Source organism: Buteo buteo, chromosome 13 (genome assembly GCF_964188355.1).
Source record: "Buteo buteo chromosome 13, bButBut1.hap1.1, whole genome shotgun sequence".
Taxonomy (NCBI): Eukaryota; Metazoa; Chordata; class Aves; order Accipitriformes; family Accipitridae; genus Buteo; species Buteo buteo.
In genome coordinates this window covers 39,471,445-39,487,026 of record NC_134183.1, presented here as the reverse complement: position 1 = coordinate 39,487,026, position 15,582 = coordinate 39,471,445, and the positions used below count along the sequence as shown (strand labels likewise).

The 15,582-nt window shown below is 52.1% G+C and overlaps 2 non-coding genes across 2 annotated transcripts; both read left to right on the top strand.

Annotated features, from left to right (window-relative positions):
- The first annotated feature begins 2,610 nt into the window (after positions 1-2,610).
- On the top strand, positions 2,611-2,682 carry TRNAM-CAU (transfer RNA methionine (anticodon CAU)). Its single transcript has one exon. It is a non-coding gene; the product is annotated as a tRNA-Met (tRNA).
- Positions 2,683-15,071: 12,389 nt separating this feature from the next.
- Positions 15,072-15,143, top strand: TRNAQ-CUG (transfer RNA glutamine (anticodon CUG)). Its single transcript has one exon. It is a non-coding gene; the product is annotated as a tRNA-Gln (tRNA).
- The last annotated feature ends 439 nt before the right edge of the window (positions 15,144-15,582 follow it).

The following is a 15,582-nucleotide window of genomic DNA, read 5'->3' as shown; positions in this document are numbered from 1 at the left end:
CCCTTTCCCGAGGAGCTCAGAGCAAAGCAGAGCCAGAGGAGACACGGCGAGGCCTGCAGTGCAGCGAGGAGCAGCAGGCACAGGTCCCTTCTGCGCGGTGGGATGAGGACACTCAGCCCACCTGCAAGCCGTGGCTACGCTCCTGCTGCTGCAGGATCCCTGTCTTCCTTGGTGCTCCAAAGGGGATGATCTGCTGGCTTCAGCAGTTCAGACCGCAGCGGGTGGGAGGCAGACACAGCCCTGACCCCCCCAGACCGAGGGAGACTGATCCGATGTCCCTTTGAAATTTGAAATGCATGGAATGGGCCACCCCATCACTCACCCAGGAGAAACAGCCATGATCTTTTGGCTCTCTTCCCTCAGCCTCTGCTCAAAAGCAGGCCATCTAGGACTTTGGCATCTGGGATGACCTTGCTGAGCAAAACAGCTTAATTTGGGTAGGGGAAGGACACAGTCACTTAAAATGTCTGCACAGCTAGTCTGAGTCCTTGGAGCCAATAGGTCTTAGCAGAGCTGGACACAAATTAATTATATTGATGTTAGACGATACGCAGTGAGAGGAAAACATTTCAGGTGAAAGAGGCAAAGGCTTAATCACGAGAGAGGCCTCGGCAAGCTGCAACCACTAGGTGTTGAGATGCTTCATGAGCAAGGAATGTTTGTGGCCCCCCCAGGGCTCTGGGACACAGCATAAAAGCCTGCGCTGCTCCAGGCTCTGCATCCTCCTCTCTTGCCTCCCTTTCCTCGAGGAGCAAGGTAAGCCGGAGTCTGCTCCATCTCTCTCTGTGAGCTGAACTGCTGTCTTGGTGGCTACTGAGGCTGATACTTGGGCTGCCTCAGCTTTGCCCTGCCATACAACTGTTGAAGGGCTGCAATCTCTTTGCCTTTTGGGGGAGGTGGCTGGGGAGAGCTGGGAAGAGGAGGGCTCTTTCAAGCAGAAGGGGATCCATGGGGCTCAGCTGCAGGGGGGTCTGCCCACCAGAATGTGCACCTGCAGGAGGCCGTCTCTAACCAAGTGGCCAAGGGCGTCCAGTGCCATCTTCAAAGCAACAATGGAGATGGGGTATGATCAGTCTTTCCACAGGCGCTTTAAAGCCACTGCGCTGGGGCCTATTCCAAAAGTGGGTCAGCCTTCCTGTGCCGTGCAACTTGGAGGGCACAATGAGGGCCATGGCAAATGTCGGCACACTGGGTGTTTTGAAAACAAAGAGTCTCCACGGAGAGAGCTGAGAAAAAGACAGACAGACTGATATTGAGGTTCATGCTCCCTGCCTGCTCTGTGTTTCAGCTTTGCCTCCCTCGCCGAGAGATGTCTTGCTTCAGACCCTGTCTCCCAACGCCCTGCGGCGCCTCCGGCCCAACCCCACTTGCAAGCAGCTGCAATGAGCCCTGTGTCGCCCGCTGCGCTGACTCGACGGTGGCCATCCAGGCCTCCCCGGTGGTGGTGACCCTGCCGGGCCCCATCCTCACCTCTTTCCCTCAGAGCACAGCCGTGGGATCCTCGCTGTCTCCTCTGGCTCTGCTTTGCTCTGAGCTCCTCGGGAAAGGGCTCATTCTCTTCTGCTTTGCTGAACCTCCTGCTGACGGAGGGAGCGTGCCGGAGTTAGGGCCTGCTCTTGGTGGGCTGGCATTGCCACCGGCTGGATCGAAATGGGGAAAGGCAAGCGCTTTGCCTGGAGCTTGTCCTTGGGCTATGGGCCATTCTCTGTGCCTCCCTGAACCCAGCAGATGTGTTTCTCGGTCTCTGTTCCGTGCCACTGCATTTCCTCCTTCTCATTAAAGACTTTGTGCAGCACAGCTGGAGTCTCGTGGTGGTTTGTTCTCCTCCCCGCTCAGTTCGCCAACATAGCTGCAAGGTTGTCGTGGGTTAAGCCCAGCTGGCAACTAAGCACCACACGGCTGCTTGCTGTCCAAAGAACCCATGGCATGTGGGAGAGCTGCCTTGATATAATGGTAGAATTCACCTAAGTCTGGAGCAGTCTGGAGCAGCCTCAGGAGAGAAAAACCTCATTCTCACTGAGGGAAGGGCTCCTTTGGGGCAGAAGGGGACAGCATGTCTTTCAAAAGAGGACCAGGGTCTGAAGTCAGCCTGGACTGTGCCAGCAGAGGAAGGCAGTCCAGCTTGTGCAACCCATAACAAGCTTCCTTGGGTCCTCCTGCCAGCTCTTCCCTCTGATGAACCTCATCCCCTGCCCTCTCTTTTGGTCGCCCCCTTTGGCAAGGTCAGGAGCTTGGCTAGGACCGCAACCAAGAGTAAGGATATGTGGTTAACGGCTGCTTAGTATGAGGTACAAGGTGAGAACAGGACAGGCAATAACTCTGTCCTGCAAAGCAGCAAGGTTGCCCCCTCGCTCCGGGGTTTCCTCCAGTGCCTGCAGAGCCAGCTTGGGTGGCCAAGAAGAAAGTCCCCGTGCAGGGTTTTGGGGAGAGCAGCAAGGCAAGGCCTTTGAGCTACCCACTCCAGGCCCAAAGGAGGTGAACTTTCCAGAGAGCCCATTTCCTGGCCTGCGTGAGGGCACAGGACAGAGGAAGGGAAGGAGGCATGAGGGCCGGCAGTGCCAGGGAGCATCAGGCAGGGCCGTGGGAGGTGCCGGCAGAGGTGCTGGGGGGAGCAGAGTGGCGCAGCGGAAGCGTGCTGGGCCCATAACCCAGAGGTCGATGGATCGAAACCATCCTCTGCTAACTGGCCCTTTTTTTCCCTCCTCCTGACAGCTGCTGCCTCTCCCAGCAACTTTTAACCTGCACTGCTCTAGCTCTCTGGGCACCCATGGCCACGGCCCTCCTGTTCCCTCAGCCCCTCCTCTCTGCCACTGCCACCTTCTTTCTCCTTTGCCTTCTTAGGAGCCAGCACTCCCATAGTGCCCCTCGCCAAGGCAGACGGGTGGCTGTGGAGCAGCAGGCAGAGCTCCCCCCACAAGGAAGTGGGTGGCTTGGGGACACAGGCGTTTCTCCCTTCCCATCTGGCAGCTCAATCCCAACTTCCCAGCCGCAAGCAGGGACCTCCAGGAATCTGCAGGTGGGGAGGAGGAGGACAAGGCTGCTGCTACTTTGGCAAACACCAATGCAATCAGCTTGACCATCTGGGGGGGTTCTCCATCCTAGTCTGTTTGCTGCCGTGCTCACTCGCAGCTCCAGCCAGGAGCAGGGCTGAGTAGGTGTCGTGGTTTAACCCCAGCCAGCAACTAAGCACCACGCAGCCGCTCACTCACTCCCCGCCCCACCCAGTGGGATGGGGGAGAAAATTAGGAAAAGAAGTAAAACTCCTGGGTTGAGATAAGAACAGTTTAATAGAACAGAAAAGAAGAAACTAATAATGATAATGATAACACTAATAAAATGACAGCAGTAGTAATAAAAGGATTGAAATGTACAAATGATGCGCAGGGCAATTGCTCACCACCCGCCGACCGACACCCAGCCAGTCCCCAAGCGGCGAATCCCTGCCCCCCCTGTTCCCAGTTCCTAAACTAGATGGGACGTCACATGGTATGGAATACACCATTGGCCAGTTTGGGTCAGGTGCCCTGGCTGGGCATGAGAAGCTGAAAAATCCTTGACTATAGTCTAAACACTACTGAGCAACAACTGAAAACATCAGTGTGTTATCAACATTCTTCACATACTGAACACAAAACACAGCACTGCACCAGCTACTAGGAAGACAGTTAACTCTATCCCAGCTGCAACCAGGACAGTAGGTATTCCCCGTGGGCACTGTATTGGCCATACGTGGCTAGGTGTTGGCAGTGGTGGGGAGAGGGGCTGCTGCAGGGTGGCCTCTGTGGGGAAGAGCTAAGGGGCTGCCCTGCACCACACACACAGCTGGTTCCAGGGGCCTCCACCACACTGAGCCATCTGCAAAGCTTGTGGCACCCAGGGCACCCATGCTGGCTGGAGCAGGTGGATACTCCTGAAGGAACTGCAACCTGCGGAGAAGGCACGCCAGTGAAGACTTCCCTGACGGGCCTGAAGCCTGTGGAAGAGCCCACGCTGAAAGAGATTTTCCTGTTCAGAAGCGCAGCATGGGGAGAACCCATGCTGGAGTAGTCTGCAGTGAAGGAGTGCAGCTGAGCCTGGAAAAATTGGGAGGCATGGCGGTGTTTTCTTTGTCTTCTCTTGCTCACTACAAGACAAAACTCACACATAGCCCGAGTCTTTCCCTCTCTTCTGGCTGCTCAGGACTGGAATTCAGCAAATTTGCATTTGCTGGACACCCACCCCCTCACTCCCATGTGCACGTCAGCAGGTGCTCTGAACCCTAGGCTGTACCACAGGTCTGTGCAGAATCCATGCCTGGAGCCCAGGCCTGGTTTGTCCAGTGTCCTGCTCCAACCCTGGGCAGTCCCTGATGCCAATCCACTCTCCTCACTGGCTAGTGCAGCTTGAGATCTCCTAGCAAATACCCCTCTCACACGCACACACACACACACACACACACAAACACCCCCCCAAGCCCCCCCAAAACCAGAAAAGCACAGTCTGACAGAAATGAGCTAGGAGTAGAACGAAATGAAAACAAGACCAATCGCATTCTTGTTCTTCATGGGTGTGCAAAGGGTTTCCAGGATGAGTTGCTCCTTCCCCTTCCCAGGGATCGAGGTGAGGCGGACCAGCCTGCTGTTGCCCCCATTCTCCTTTGTGCCTTTGGGGAAGATAGGAGTGACAATGACTTTCTTCCAGGACTCAGGAACCTCTCCCAGTTGTCGCGACCTTTCAAAGATAATGGAGAGTGGCCTCTTCTATGGGTCTTTCTTCCTGGAAGTGCTTCACGAGCTGGCAGCAGAAAGATAGCACGGGGATTTGCAGGTGAGCTCCCTGCTACCTGAGTACCTGACTGGCCAGAAGCCAGAAGATCGCTTGCATGTCGACTGTGAGGTCGCCTCTGGCTCTGCAGGCAATGGGCCATCCACAGGAATATCGCTTGTGCTAAGTGCTCGTCTTCATTCCAGAGTGGATACCACTGCATGGTATATCTTTTTATATCCACACACTTCTTGGTCCAAAGGAAGCAGACAGTCCCTGAGAGGGAGATCTGAGAACATGTGGGCATGACAGTGTCAAAAATGGCCGTCCGGCAATCACAAAGCAGTAGGAGAGCCCACAGGGAATGACGCTGTCAGAAGATGCCTCTTCCCTTTGTTTAGCAGAGAGGTGGGAGGAAAAAAAATAGTGTATAAGAGCTGAGACACGTCCTGCTTGGGCGGGTAGAGGAGTCTGGTGTGAAGCACTGAAATTGTCCTGGCACATCAGTTTGGCGAGCCAGCCAGGAGACTCTGCTTGGCTGTGGGACCGACTGCGGAGCAGACACCCCCCAGGCACGCCCCAAGCACTTTCCTCGGAGGAGCTTCCACTGCCAGCCGCTCACCGCGGGAGCAGACAACAACCTCCTGAAGCCACGGACCAAATGATATGTTTCACAAAGGGAGCCTGTAAAAGTACGGGCCGGGGCAGCTGGTAAGTTGTGCAGAGATGTCTGGCGTGCAGCGTAGTCCCCGTATGGGAGGAGGGTACCCTTTATGGTAACAAGGGGGGGATTTGCTGACTGATAGAGCGGCCACCAGCAATCTTGGGGGTGAATCGAGCAAATCCGGGGTGACTGCTGCATCCCAGTATCGGGAGCCAGGACAGACCTGTCAATGACTGGTATATAAGAGCCAGGAGAAGGGTAAGTGCAACCCCTCGCAGTTGCGCTTGGTACGTTTTTGGGGTAAGTGGACCCCCTCGCAATTGCGCTTGGTACATTTTTGCAGCTGCTGAAAGGTTGTCAACTGGAGTGATGATTGTATGATGTGAATGTTTGGAAATTTATGTTAACGATTTTGTGTGGGTGTGTGGAAATGATCTGTTGAAATTTTTAGGTGTATGTATGTTTGTTAATGTGTGAATGTCTTTATGTATTAATAGGGGTGATTCCTTGCTTTGTATGTGGGCTTGCAACTGGACTATATAATAATTAGCATCTGGCTTGGGTTTTGTTGAAGTGTAAACCTTGTGGGAGAAGCTGGCACTGTACATCTAGCAGACAGAAACCAGACTGCCTTGAGTGTATTCTCCAAATTCCACACTTTTATGATTGGGAAAGAGCTCACCAAGAATCCAAAATACTGACATTGGTGTGTAAAGTAAAATTTAATTCCAGAAATTTGGTACGTGTAAAAGAAGTGTAAGAAACAATTTGCATGGAAGTTTATTAAAAGGAGAAGCCAAGATCAAACTTAAGAATCATTAGGAGGAGATATAAAATGGGAAACAATCAAGGAGGGGTATTAAGGAAGAGTCCTCTGGGCTGTGTAATTGCCCACTGGAAAGATATTGTTGGGACCGGAGGTACGGAAAGTAAAAAGAACCTTATTAAATACTGCAATCAATGGTGGCCGTTGTATAAGTTAGAAAGTGATGCTAAGTGGCCACTTAATGGGTCACTAGATTATAATACTCTATTACAACTAATGCTGTTTTTAAGGAGAGAAGGAAAATGGGATGAGGTTTCATATGCAGACATGTTTTTCACCCTCCGAAACCATCTGGAGTGGCAAAGGGACTGTGGAATGGTATCCCCACAGGACCCCGTGGTGCTTGCACTTGAGCGAGAAAACAACAAGGAGCTTAGAGGTAAACTGAGGCGGTGTTGTTCAGCATGTAGTATTGGACAAAGATGTACAAAGACAAATAAAATTCATCAGGTACCAGAACAAGATTTAACTGATTTGTTTAAGCCTCCCCCTCGACCACAGGAACAGGATGCAGACTCAGATAGAACTCCGACCCCCCCGAGCAGTCCTGTATCTTCCCATACTAGGAAGAAAATTACCTCAACAGCTTTACAAGTATCTCTCCGAGAGGCAGTGGGGCCAGATGGTGGGACGATGTGAATCAAAGTACCCTTTTCTACTGCTGACCTAGGGGAATGGAAAAAGGTTGCAAAAGATTATAGGAGAGATCCGATAAGTGTAGCTAAGCATTTCCAATTTATTGTAAAACAGCATAACCCTGATTGGAAGGATATACAGTTATTGTTGGCATATGTGACTGAGACAGAGAAACAGCTGATTTTAAAAACAGTAGGAAACCTTGCTGAAGATCATTATAAGATTACAGGAGGGGACATTAAGGAATATTTCCCTCTCCAAGACCCAAAGTGGGATGCTAATAGATCTGCACATATGGAAAGATTGCAGGGGTATCAGGAGTGGATTACAAAAGGAATGGAGAGAGCAATCCCCAAAACTATAAATTGTTCAGCTTTATATGCAGTTAAACAGAGCCCTTCCCAGTCTCCATTCTAATTCCTGGATCGACTGAGGGATGTGATGCGCCGCAGCACACCACTGGATCCTGGGTCAGAGGTAGGAATACAACAATTAGTTTCCCTGTTTTGGGGTCAATCTACAGGGGATATAAGGCACAAACTTCAGAAATTACGCCCTACAGAGGGTAGGAATTTAGAAATATTGTTGGATGAAGCATGGAGAGTATTTAGTAACAGAGAAGAAGGATAAAGGCAAGGGCAAAGGAAATTAATGGCTGTTATTCAGGAAGAAAGAGGAAGAGGGCCTAGACGAGACTTGCCCCGACTGGGCAAGGATCAATGTGCTTTGTGTAAGAAATTCGGTCATTGGTAAAAGGAATGCCCAAGGAACAAAGAGGATCAGCGGGCTCAAACAGGAAGAACGGTAGCCCATGTGAAGGGAGATTGACGGGAACCTGGGGAATCTACCCTAGTGGAGCCACTGGTTATAATTAAGCTACGGAAAACACAACAAGAGGCAGAATTTTTGGTAGATACAGGAGCAACATACTCGGTTCTGAATCAAGCTTTGATGCCCCTGGGAGATGATTATGTCATGGTGAAAGGAGCGACTGGCCAAAGTGAAAAGGCATATTTTTGTAAACCTTTAGAATATAAATTAGGAAAACAGTGGGGCATTCATAAATTTTTATATATGCCCAACTCCCCAAAGGCACTTCTGGGAAGGGACTTGTTGGAACAATTGGGAGCAAAAATTGTATTCAAAAAGGGAGAAATTACTCTGGAGGTAAAAGATCAACAATATATTCAAATATTGAGCCTAACCTTAACCAGTCTACCCCTAGAAGGAAGCATTAACGAGGACATCTTAAACCAAGTGTACCCCGGGGGTATGGGCTACCGATGCACCCGGGAGAGCGAAAAGTGCTCCACCTGTTGAAGTTAGGATACGCCGTCACCACCAGCCAAGAGGTAATAGAATCAGGGGCTCTTCCCATGAACACCTCCGCACAGAAGGCAGAAATAATTGCTCTAACCCGCGCCCTGGAATTGGCCCAGGGCAAAGTTGTGAACATTTATACAGACTCAAAATATGCCTTTGGAGTTGTACACGCACATGGAGCAATTTGGAAGGAGAGAGGACTATTGAGTTCTCAAGGGAAAAATATCAAACACGCAGAAGAAATTCTGAAGTTACTGGAAGCTGTCCAGCTCCCTAAGAAAGTAGCAATTATGCATATTAAGGCACACCAGAAAGTGAGCTCAGATTTGGAAAAAGGGAATGAGCTGGCGGACAGAGAGGCAAAACAAGTGGCCAAAACAAAGGTGAAAATAGAAGGGGCCTTAATTCCTGATAGGCAGATCTCCCTAGAAGGTAAGCCAGAATACACCAAGGAAGATCAGAAGCTCATTACAGATTTAGAAGGGTCATATAATGAAGAGGGGTGGGCTCATACCCCACAGGGAAAGCTCATCGTTCCCTCTTGCTTATTTTGGCATTTGATACGGGAGGAACATAGGAAAAGACATTGGGGAACAGAGGCTCTGTATAATCATTTGGTAAGAGAAATTGTGGCTAGAAATTTATACACCACGGTGAGACAGGTGACACAACAGTGTGATCTTTGCCTCCAGACTAATCCTAAGAATACCCCCAAGCCAGAAATGGGCCAGATTGGAAAAGGCAATGGGCCTGGACAGCAATGGCAAATTGATTTTACAGCACTTCCAAGAAAAGGGGAGTATCGATAATTTATTGGTATTAACTGATACCTTTTCAGGTTGGCCAGAAGCATTCCCAACAAGAACAGCTAAAGCTCGGGAGGTAACTAAAATACTGGTACAAGCGATGATACCACGTTTTGGGGTTCCAGCAACCATATCCTCTGACAGAGGACCACATTTTGTCTCAAAAATAGTACAACAAATTAGCCACCACTTGGGTATAGATTGGCAGCTTCATACTCCATATCACCCCCAGTCGAGTGGTCAAGTGGAAAAAATGAACCACTTAATCAACCAGCAAATTGTGAAATTAAGACAAGAAGCAAATTTGACATGGCCTCTGTCTCTCCCTTTAGCCCTTCTGCGTATACCAACAAGACCAAGGGCAAAAGAAGGACTGAGCCCCTTTGAAATCCTGTATGGACAACCCTATGGGATACAGAGAGGGGTGTCTGTACAAGCGGGGGATGAAGTTATGACTTCTTACATGGTGGCATTAGGTAAGCAACTTAATAAAATCAGGGAGCATGTGGTAGGGACTCGAGGGAGAGGTTTGGATGGGCCTGTGCATAATATTCAACCAGGAGATTATGTGTATATAAAGTCTCTTACAGAAAAAACTCTGGAGCCGCAGTGGACCATTTCAAGTATTACTTACCTCCTTCACCACAATTAGGATCAAGGAACAGAACGCTTGGATTATCACACCAGAGTGAAAAAGACACCCAAAACTCCATGGAAAATCCTGATGGACACTTAGTTTTCACACGGTGATATGGGCAACCGTGGGGACAAGGAGCGTAGCATGGGATGGGAACGTGTTCGTTCAACTCACAAGATAATACTTCATGGGGATTTTCTGAGGTATGGGAAAAACTAACTTCCTGGTTGCCAAATTTAACATGGCTAAAACAACTGTTTGTGCCACCAAATATTTTGAGAGTATGCTAGATAGGGAAACAATGTATTAGAACTACTAGGATTAGATATAGTAAAAGAATTTACTATTTCCTAGAAAAGGGGGGACTGAGACAAGGGGAGTCAGAAGAATCTCAGTAGACATAATAAAGGGGGATGAAAGATGATGTTTAGCGCTTACATTGTTGAAATTAGCTGAGGCAGAGACAGTCCTTGATAAGAAGAGCTGGCCCCAAGAGCTAGCCAATGAGGGAGAGACAGTTCCTGATAGGAAGCAGGAGCTGGCCCCAAGAGCGAGGCAAGACTGGTCTTGCGGCTTGGGTAAGTACCAAGAAACCACTGAGCCTGCGCAAGAAAAGAGGCTACTAGCGGTGACGAAGAGGAGTCATCTATCTTCATCTCTGCGGCCACCAGACGACCACCATAAAGAGGCACTGCGCAAGCGCAGTTGAGAGAAGACTATGGAAATGACCTCTTGGAGCTAATTTTAATATGAAGCGGGGATAGGTCATGCATATGTATAGGTGTATTGTGAATATATAACACCTGACTTTAAAAACTTGAACTGCTGAGTCAGGCACGCATGACTTGGTGAGACTACCCCCCGTGCTGAATGAACATACCCACTTTACAATCTCACTGATTGTGGAGTCTCTTTTCCACACGTCAGTACATACACGCAAACGCACATGCACCTGCATAGTACGTGCGCAGCTGGCCCACATATGAACGCAGATGGGGAGCGTGACCATTACCAGCAGCCAGCAGCTGGAGTTTCCGTAGCCAACAGCTCACAGGCAGAGAAGCACACCCACGTGCCAGCCGGTTGAGGTCGTGTGTATGTGTGCAGGGGGCTGGAAGGAGGAGGTGGGATAGTCTGTGAAGCGGAGGAGCAGGCAAGAGGGCAGTTGGTGACCTGGCAGAGCAGGAGGCAGTCAGGAATGGGACGTGGAGGAGCAGGAGGGAGGCCAGGCTCTGGGCTGGAGGAGCGGGAGGCAGCAGTGCATGCAGGAGCGTTGAAGGTATAGTGGTGAGCATAGCTGCCTTCCAAGCAGTTGACCTGGATTTGATTCCTGGCCAACACAGACCAACTTTTCTTCTGCCTGGCTCCACAGTGCCTTCCCCATTTAGCAACAGCAGGCTGCAGCGGCTGCTTTGTACCATTCTGAGATTCTCAGGCAGTGTTGAAGCACTGCAGCAGGTGCCCGAAGAACTTTGTTTGGGATTTTCCATGCCTGGGTATCACACTCAAGTTTCAGTGGGGCTCAGGCACTGTGCTACCTGCTCTAGCTTTGGGGCTAGCCCTGCTTTAGGCAGGCATTTGGACTAGTGACCCCCTGAGATGCCTTACAGTCTACTACCTCCTTCCATGAAGCAACAAGTCCCAGAGAGCTGTGCCCTCCTTCCTCCTCTACATCACAGGCAGTAAGTCAGCCTCTTCCCCGCAGGAATGGGGGCCCACTCATTGCTCTGCACTTGGCACATCTCCTGTCCTTTTGCCTTGACTCTCCAGACCCTTTCCCATACACTGACTCCTTGAGACCGACACAGCGTTCCCCCAGGTGTTGGTGTTGCACAACCCTCCTTGCCCAGCATTCCCAGCCCCGAGCAGGGAAGAAGGAAGAACCCTTGTTGCCCCAGGAACCGTCCATCAGGCAGCGCTGCAGGCCAAGTGCTTGGCAGCGCTGCAGGCCAAGGGCTTGGCAGTGCTGCAGGCCAAGTGCTTGGCTTGCCATCCCCTGAGGCTCTGGAGGGAATGGAGGAAGTCACGGGAAAGGTAGACGTGTGCCTGGAAACCTTGACAGGACACTGGCGTGCGTAGAGCCGTAGTTCACTGACGGTTCCTTTGGTTGCTCCCCTGAAGGAGTGCCTTGGGCTTTGGGAGATGTGTCAGAAGTGTGCTGCCCCTGTGCTGGGTACTCCAGTTCCATGTGGTACGAAGCGCGTGTAGGAGCTGCGGTCGCCAGTCCACAGCCCTTGGTGGGAGCAAGGCAAGGGTGCTCCCAGGATACAGCTCCCCCTGCAGCAGTGCCAGGAGGAGGCTGGCTGAGGTGGGCTGGCTCTGGCAGCTGCAGGGCACGGACCAGCAGCAGCAGCAGCAGCGGGTCAGGATGGCCAAGTGGTCTAAGGCGTTGCGTTCAGGTTGCAGCCTCCCTGGGAGGCATGGCTTCGAGTCCCACTCCTGACAGGCTCTTCTCTCTGGCTGCCCCCCTTCATGGCTTCTCTCTCTTGGCCTCTCTCTTCAGTGGAGGCTTCTTGCCCCTCTGGGGGCTCTGCTCAGCCTGCTGACCAGGTCTTGCTGCAGTCCCAGCTCCTGTAGAAGGAGAAATGGGCGTACCCATGCTGCCCCACCAGTAGCAGGTGGGTAGGCCTAGAACAGAATCATGGAAGGAGGGGAGCCCCTGGGGAACTCCATTTTCCACTCTCCCCTACAAAAGTCACTTTCTGCATGCCTCTCCTCTCCCCTGCAATGTGGAGCTTTCGGCTTTCTTCAAACATTCACCCACAAAATCCTCTCTCCCTGCTTCCGCTTTCCCCTCCAACAACCCTTCTGGTTGGAGGGCATTTCAGGGAGTCAGAGAGTGCATCCTCCTGCTTCAGGCAGGCTCCCACCAGCTGATCAGTGCTTTGTCCTTTCGGGTCATAAAATACCTTGACGACAGACGTTTCACAGCCTCTCTGGACCCCTGTTCCCATGCTTAGGCACCCTCCGGGTGACCATTTGTGTTTGTGTAGCCAGTCACAAACTGCCTGCTCAACTTCTGACCGTGGCGCTCATCCTCCAGCCATCGCAGTAGCCTCCTGGAGTAGGCACCAGGAGGCTCCTATTAGATCCCCGCTAAGCATTTTCGTCTCCCAGCTGAGCAAGCCTTGGGTCCTCAGCCTCTCCTTACAAGGCCCCTCCACCCCCTGACTACCCTAGGGATCCTCCGCAGAACTTGCTCCAGTTTATCATCAGCTTTCCTTGGTTCCCCAGATAGTCCTTCTTCCCCCGTTTTGGAGATGGGGCAACTTTTCCCTCTCCTTAGTCGTCAGGGAGCTCCTCTGCCCTCTGCTCCCAAAGCTGGAGAGCCCCTGCAATACATCCTTCCCTCTTTCAGGCCCAGTGGCACACTCTGTAGGTGGCAATCCAGGATGTGGCATTGACCAGCAGGATTTCAACCCAGAAAGCTTCCCTGAGCTGGCAGTTCCTCACCAGCAAACACGGACAGCACCAGTGGGAAGAGGGACAGGTGGGAGTAAAGGCCCACCAGTAAGAGGCCAACAGGGGCATGGCAGGCTCTCTCCAACACTGCTGACAGGACAGAGGCATCCTCACGCAATCCCACCACAGGTTGCACGAGCACTGGTGGCATTTTTCAGAAGGACCGCAGTCAGGAAGTATGAGCCACAGAAGAGGTCGTCCTGTGCACACAGGAAGAGGAAGAGGAAGAGGGGACATGCACAGGGTGGTATCAGAGCATGCCGGAGCATGTCGGGATTGAGGGAGATGCTGAAGGAGCTGGGATTGTTCAGCCTGGAGAATAGATGGTGAGGGGGCTTCTGCTATATTAAGGTCGCTCACTGGCTTGCCAAGGCCTGCCCTGGGCCAGAAATTTCTTGGGAGTGCAGGACACAGGAGTGGCTTGGCCTCCTGCGTGAGCCAGCCTGGCGTGAGCTGCAGCTCCCAGGAGCTGGGGAGCTCTGGGAGATCTCTGGCTGCCCATTGAAGCCTGTAAGGGGGGCAGAAAGTGTCCTCCCCGCAGTGTCCTGCAGGGAGGAGCAGCATCGGAGGCTACAGTGGACGGAACATTTGCCGTGACCTTGGGGAAGCAAACAGTCTGGGGACCATGGCAGCCCCAGCAGGCAGTGCTGCCAGGAAGGAAACCAAGGACAAAATGCCCCGAGCAAGGAAGCTGCCTTGTGGGCACTGGCCCACACAACCCACTGGCCCAGAACCCTTTCTCCCCGAGTGCTGGGTGAGACTAGCAGAGCCCCAGGAAGACCCTCCATTGCTTGGAGAAACGCTGTCTCAGCCCCAGAAGGGACATCCCTCCTCCTGCAGCGGCACAGCATCCGCATGGGAAAGGGCCGTCCCTTTCCCCGTGCTCCAGCCCCTGGAGTGGGGGGTCCCTCCACCTCTTTGCAAGACCTTCAGAGACTGGGCCCTGCTCTTGCTGCTCCCAGGCACTCCTCCCACCCTGCTCGGTCCTGCAGATCCCAGGGATGGATGAGGAAAGCCCTCAGCAATGCTGCTTCTCCGCGACATGCGTTCAGATTTGTGACTCTCTGGAATTTTAACCCTTCTCCAGCGACTAGGTGTTTCTCACACCCTCTCTGAATGTAACTCGCCATTTGAAATCTTAGGCTTGGGCACAGCAGCCTGGTCTGTCCTGTGGGTTCAGAAGTACCAGCTGCAAGCCCAGTGCTTTGGGCAGTCCAAAGGTACCAGGCAGTTGCGTCCTCAGTGTCCTGGGCTAAGTCTGAGATCTAGTAGAGTGTCCCCGCATGTGTTTCCTCCTGTCTGACTGCTGGGAGGAAGGGCCCTGCTCTCAACACACAGACTCAAACCCTGGCGCAAGGAGGATAGCTTCAGTGCAGCTTCTCCCCACTGTGTGCATGGACCCTTGGCCAGGTGGACCCAGGGCATGTGGGAGAGCTGCCTTGAGCTAATAGTAGAATTCACCTAAGTCTGGACCGGTCTGGAGCAGCCTCAGGAGAGAAAAACCTCATTCTCACTGAGGGAAAGGGCTGCTTTTGGCAGAAGGGGACAGCGTGTCCTGCAAAAGAGGACCAGGGTCTGAAGTCAGCCAGGACTGTGCCAGCAGAGGAAGGCAGTCCAGCTTGTGCAACCCATAACAAGCTGCCTTGGGTCCTCCTGCTAGCTCTTCTCTCTGATGAACCTCATCCCCTGCCCTCTGTCTTGGTCGCCCCCTTCGGCAAGGTCAGAAGCTTGGCTAGGACCGCAACCAAGAGTAAGGATATGTGGTTAACGGCTGCTTAGCATGAGGTACAAGGTGAGAACAGGACAGGCAATAACTTACAGAGGCAGACTGGGAGGCTGTCCAACATGGGGGTGAAGGGAGGCAGCAGCAGAGACCGCAAGGGGAGACTGGGAGATGGAGAGACTGCCAGGCTCAGCCAGGAGCATGTGGCTCGGCAAGGGTGGCCACAGGGGAAGGACCACACCTGTCCAGGAGGTGCCATCGTGTAATGGTGAGCACTCTGGACTCTGAATCCAGCGATCTGAGTTCAAATCTCAGTGGGACCTTGAGCTTTTGGCTCCCTCAGGGCTTTCCTCAGCATGCTTACACATTTAGCTCTCTTCAACTACCTGAAGGGGGGTTGTAGTGAGGTGGGTGCTGCTCTCTTCTGTCAGGTGGCTGGAGATAGGACGAGAGGAAAGGGCCTCAAGTTTTGAGGCAAGGGAGATTTAGGTTAGATATTAGAAAAAAATTCATTACTAAGAGGGTTGTCACACATTGGAATAGGCTGGTCAGGGAAGTGGTTGAGTCACCATCCCTGAAGGTATTAAAAAAGCGAGCGGACGGGGTACTCCATAACATGATTTAGTGGGCACGAGTGATGGTTGGACTCGATGATCTTGAAGGTCTCTTCAAACATAAATGATTCTATGATTAGCAGCCTTGCCTTGCTGTCAGGGCAATGGTTTAATGCACTCTCGTCTTCCTTCCTTTCCTGTGCTCCCA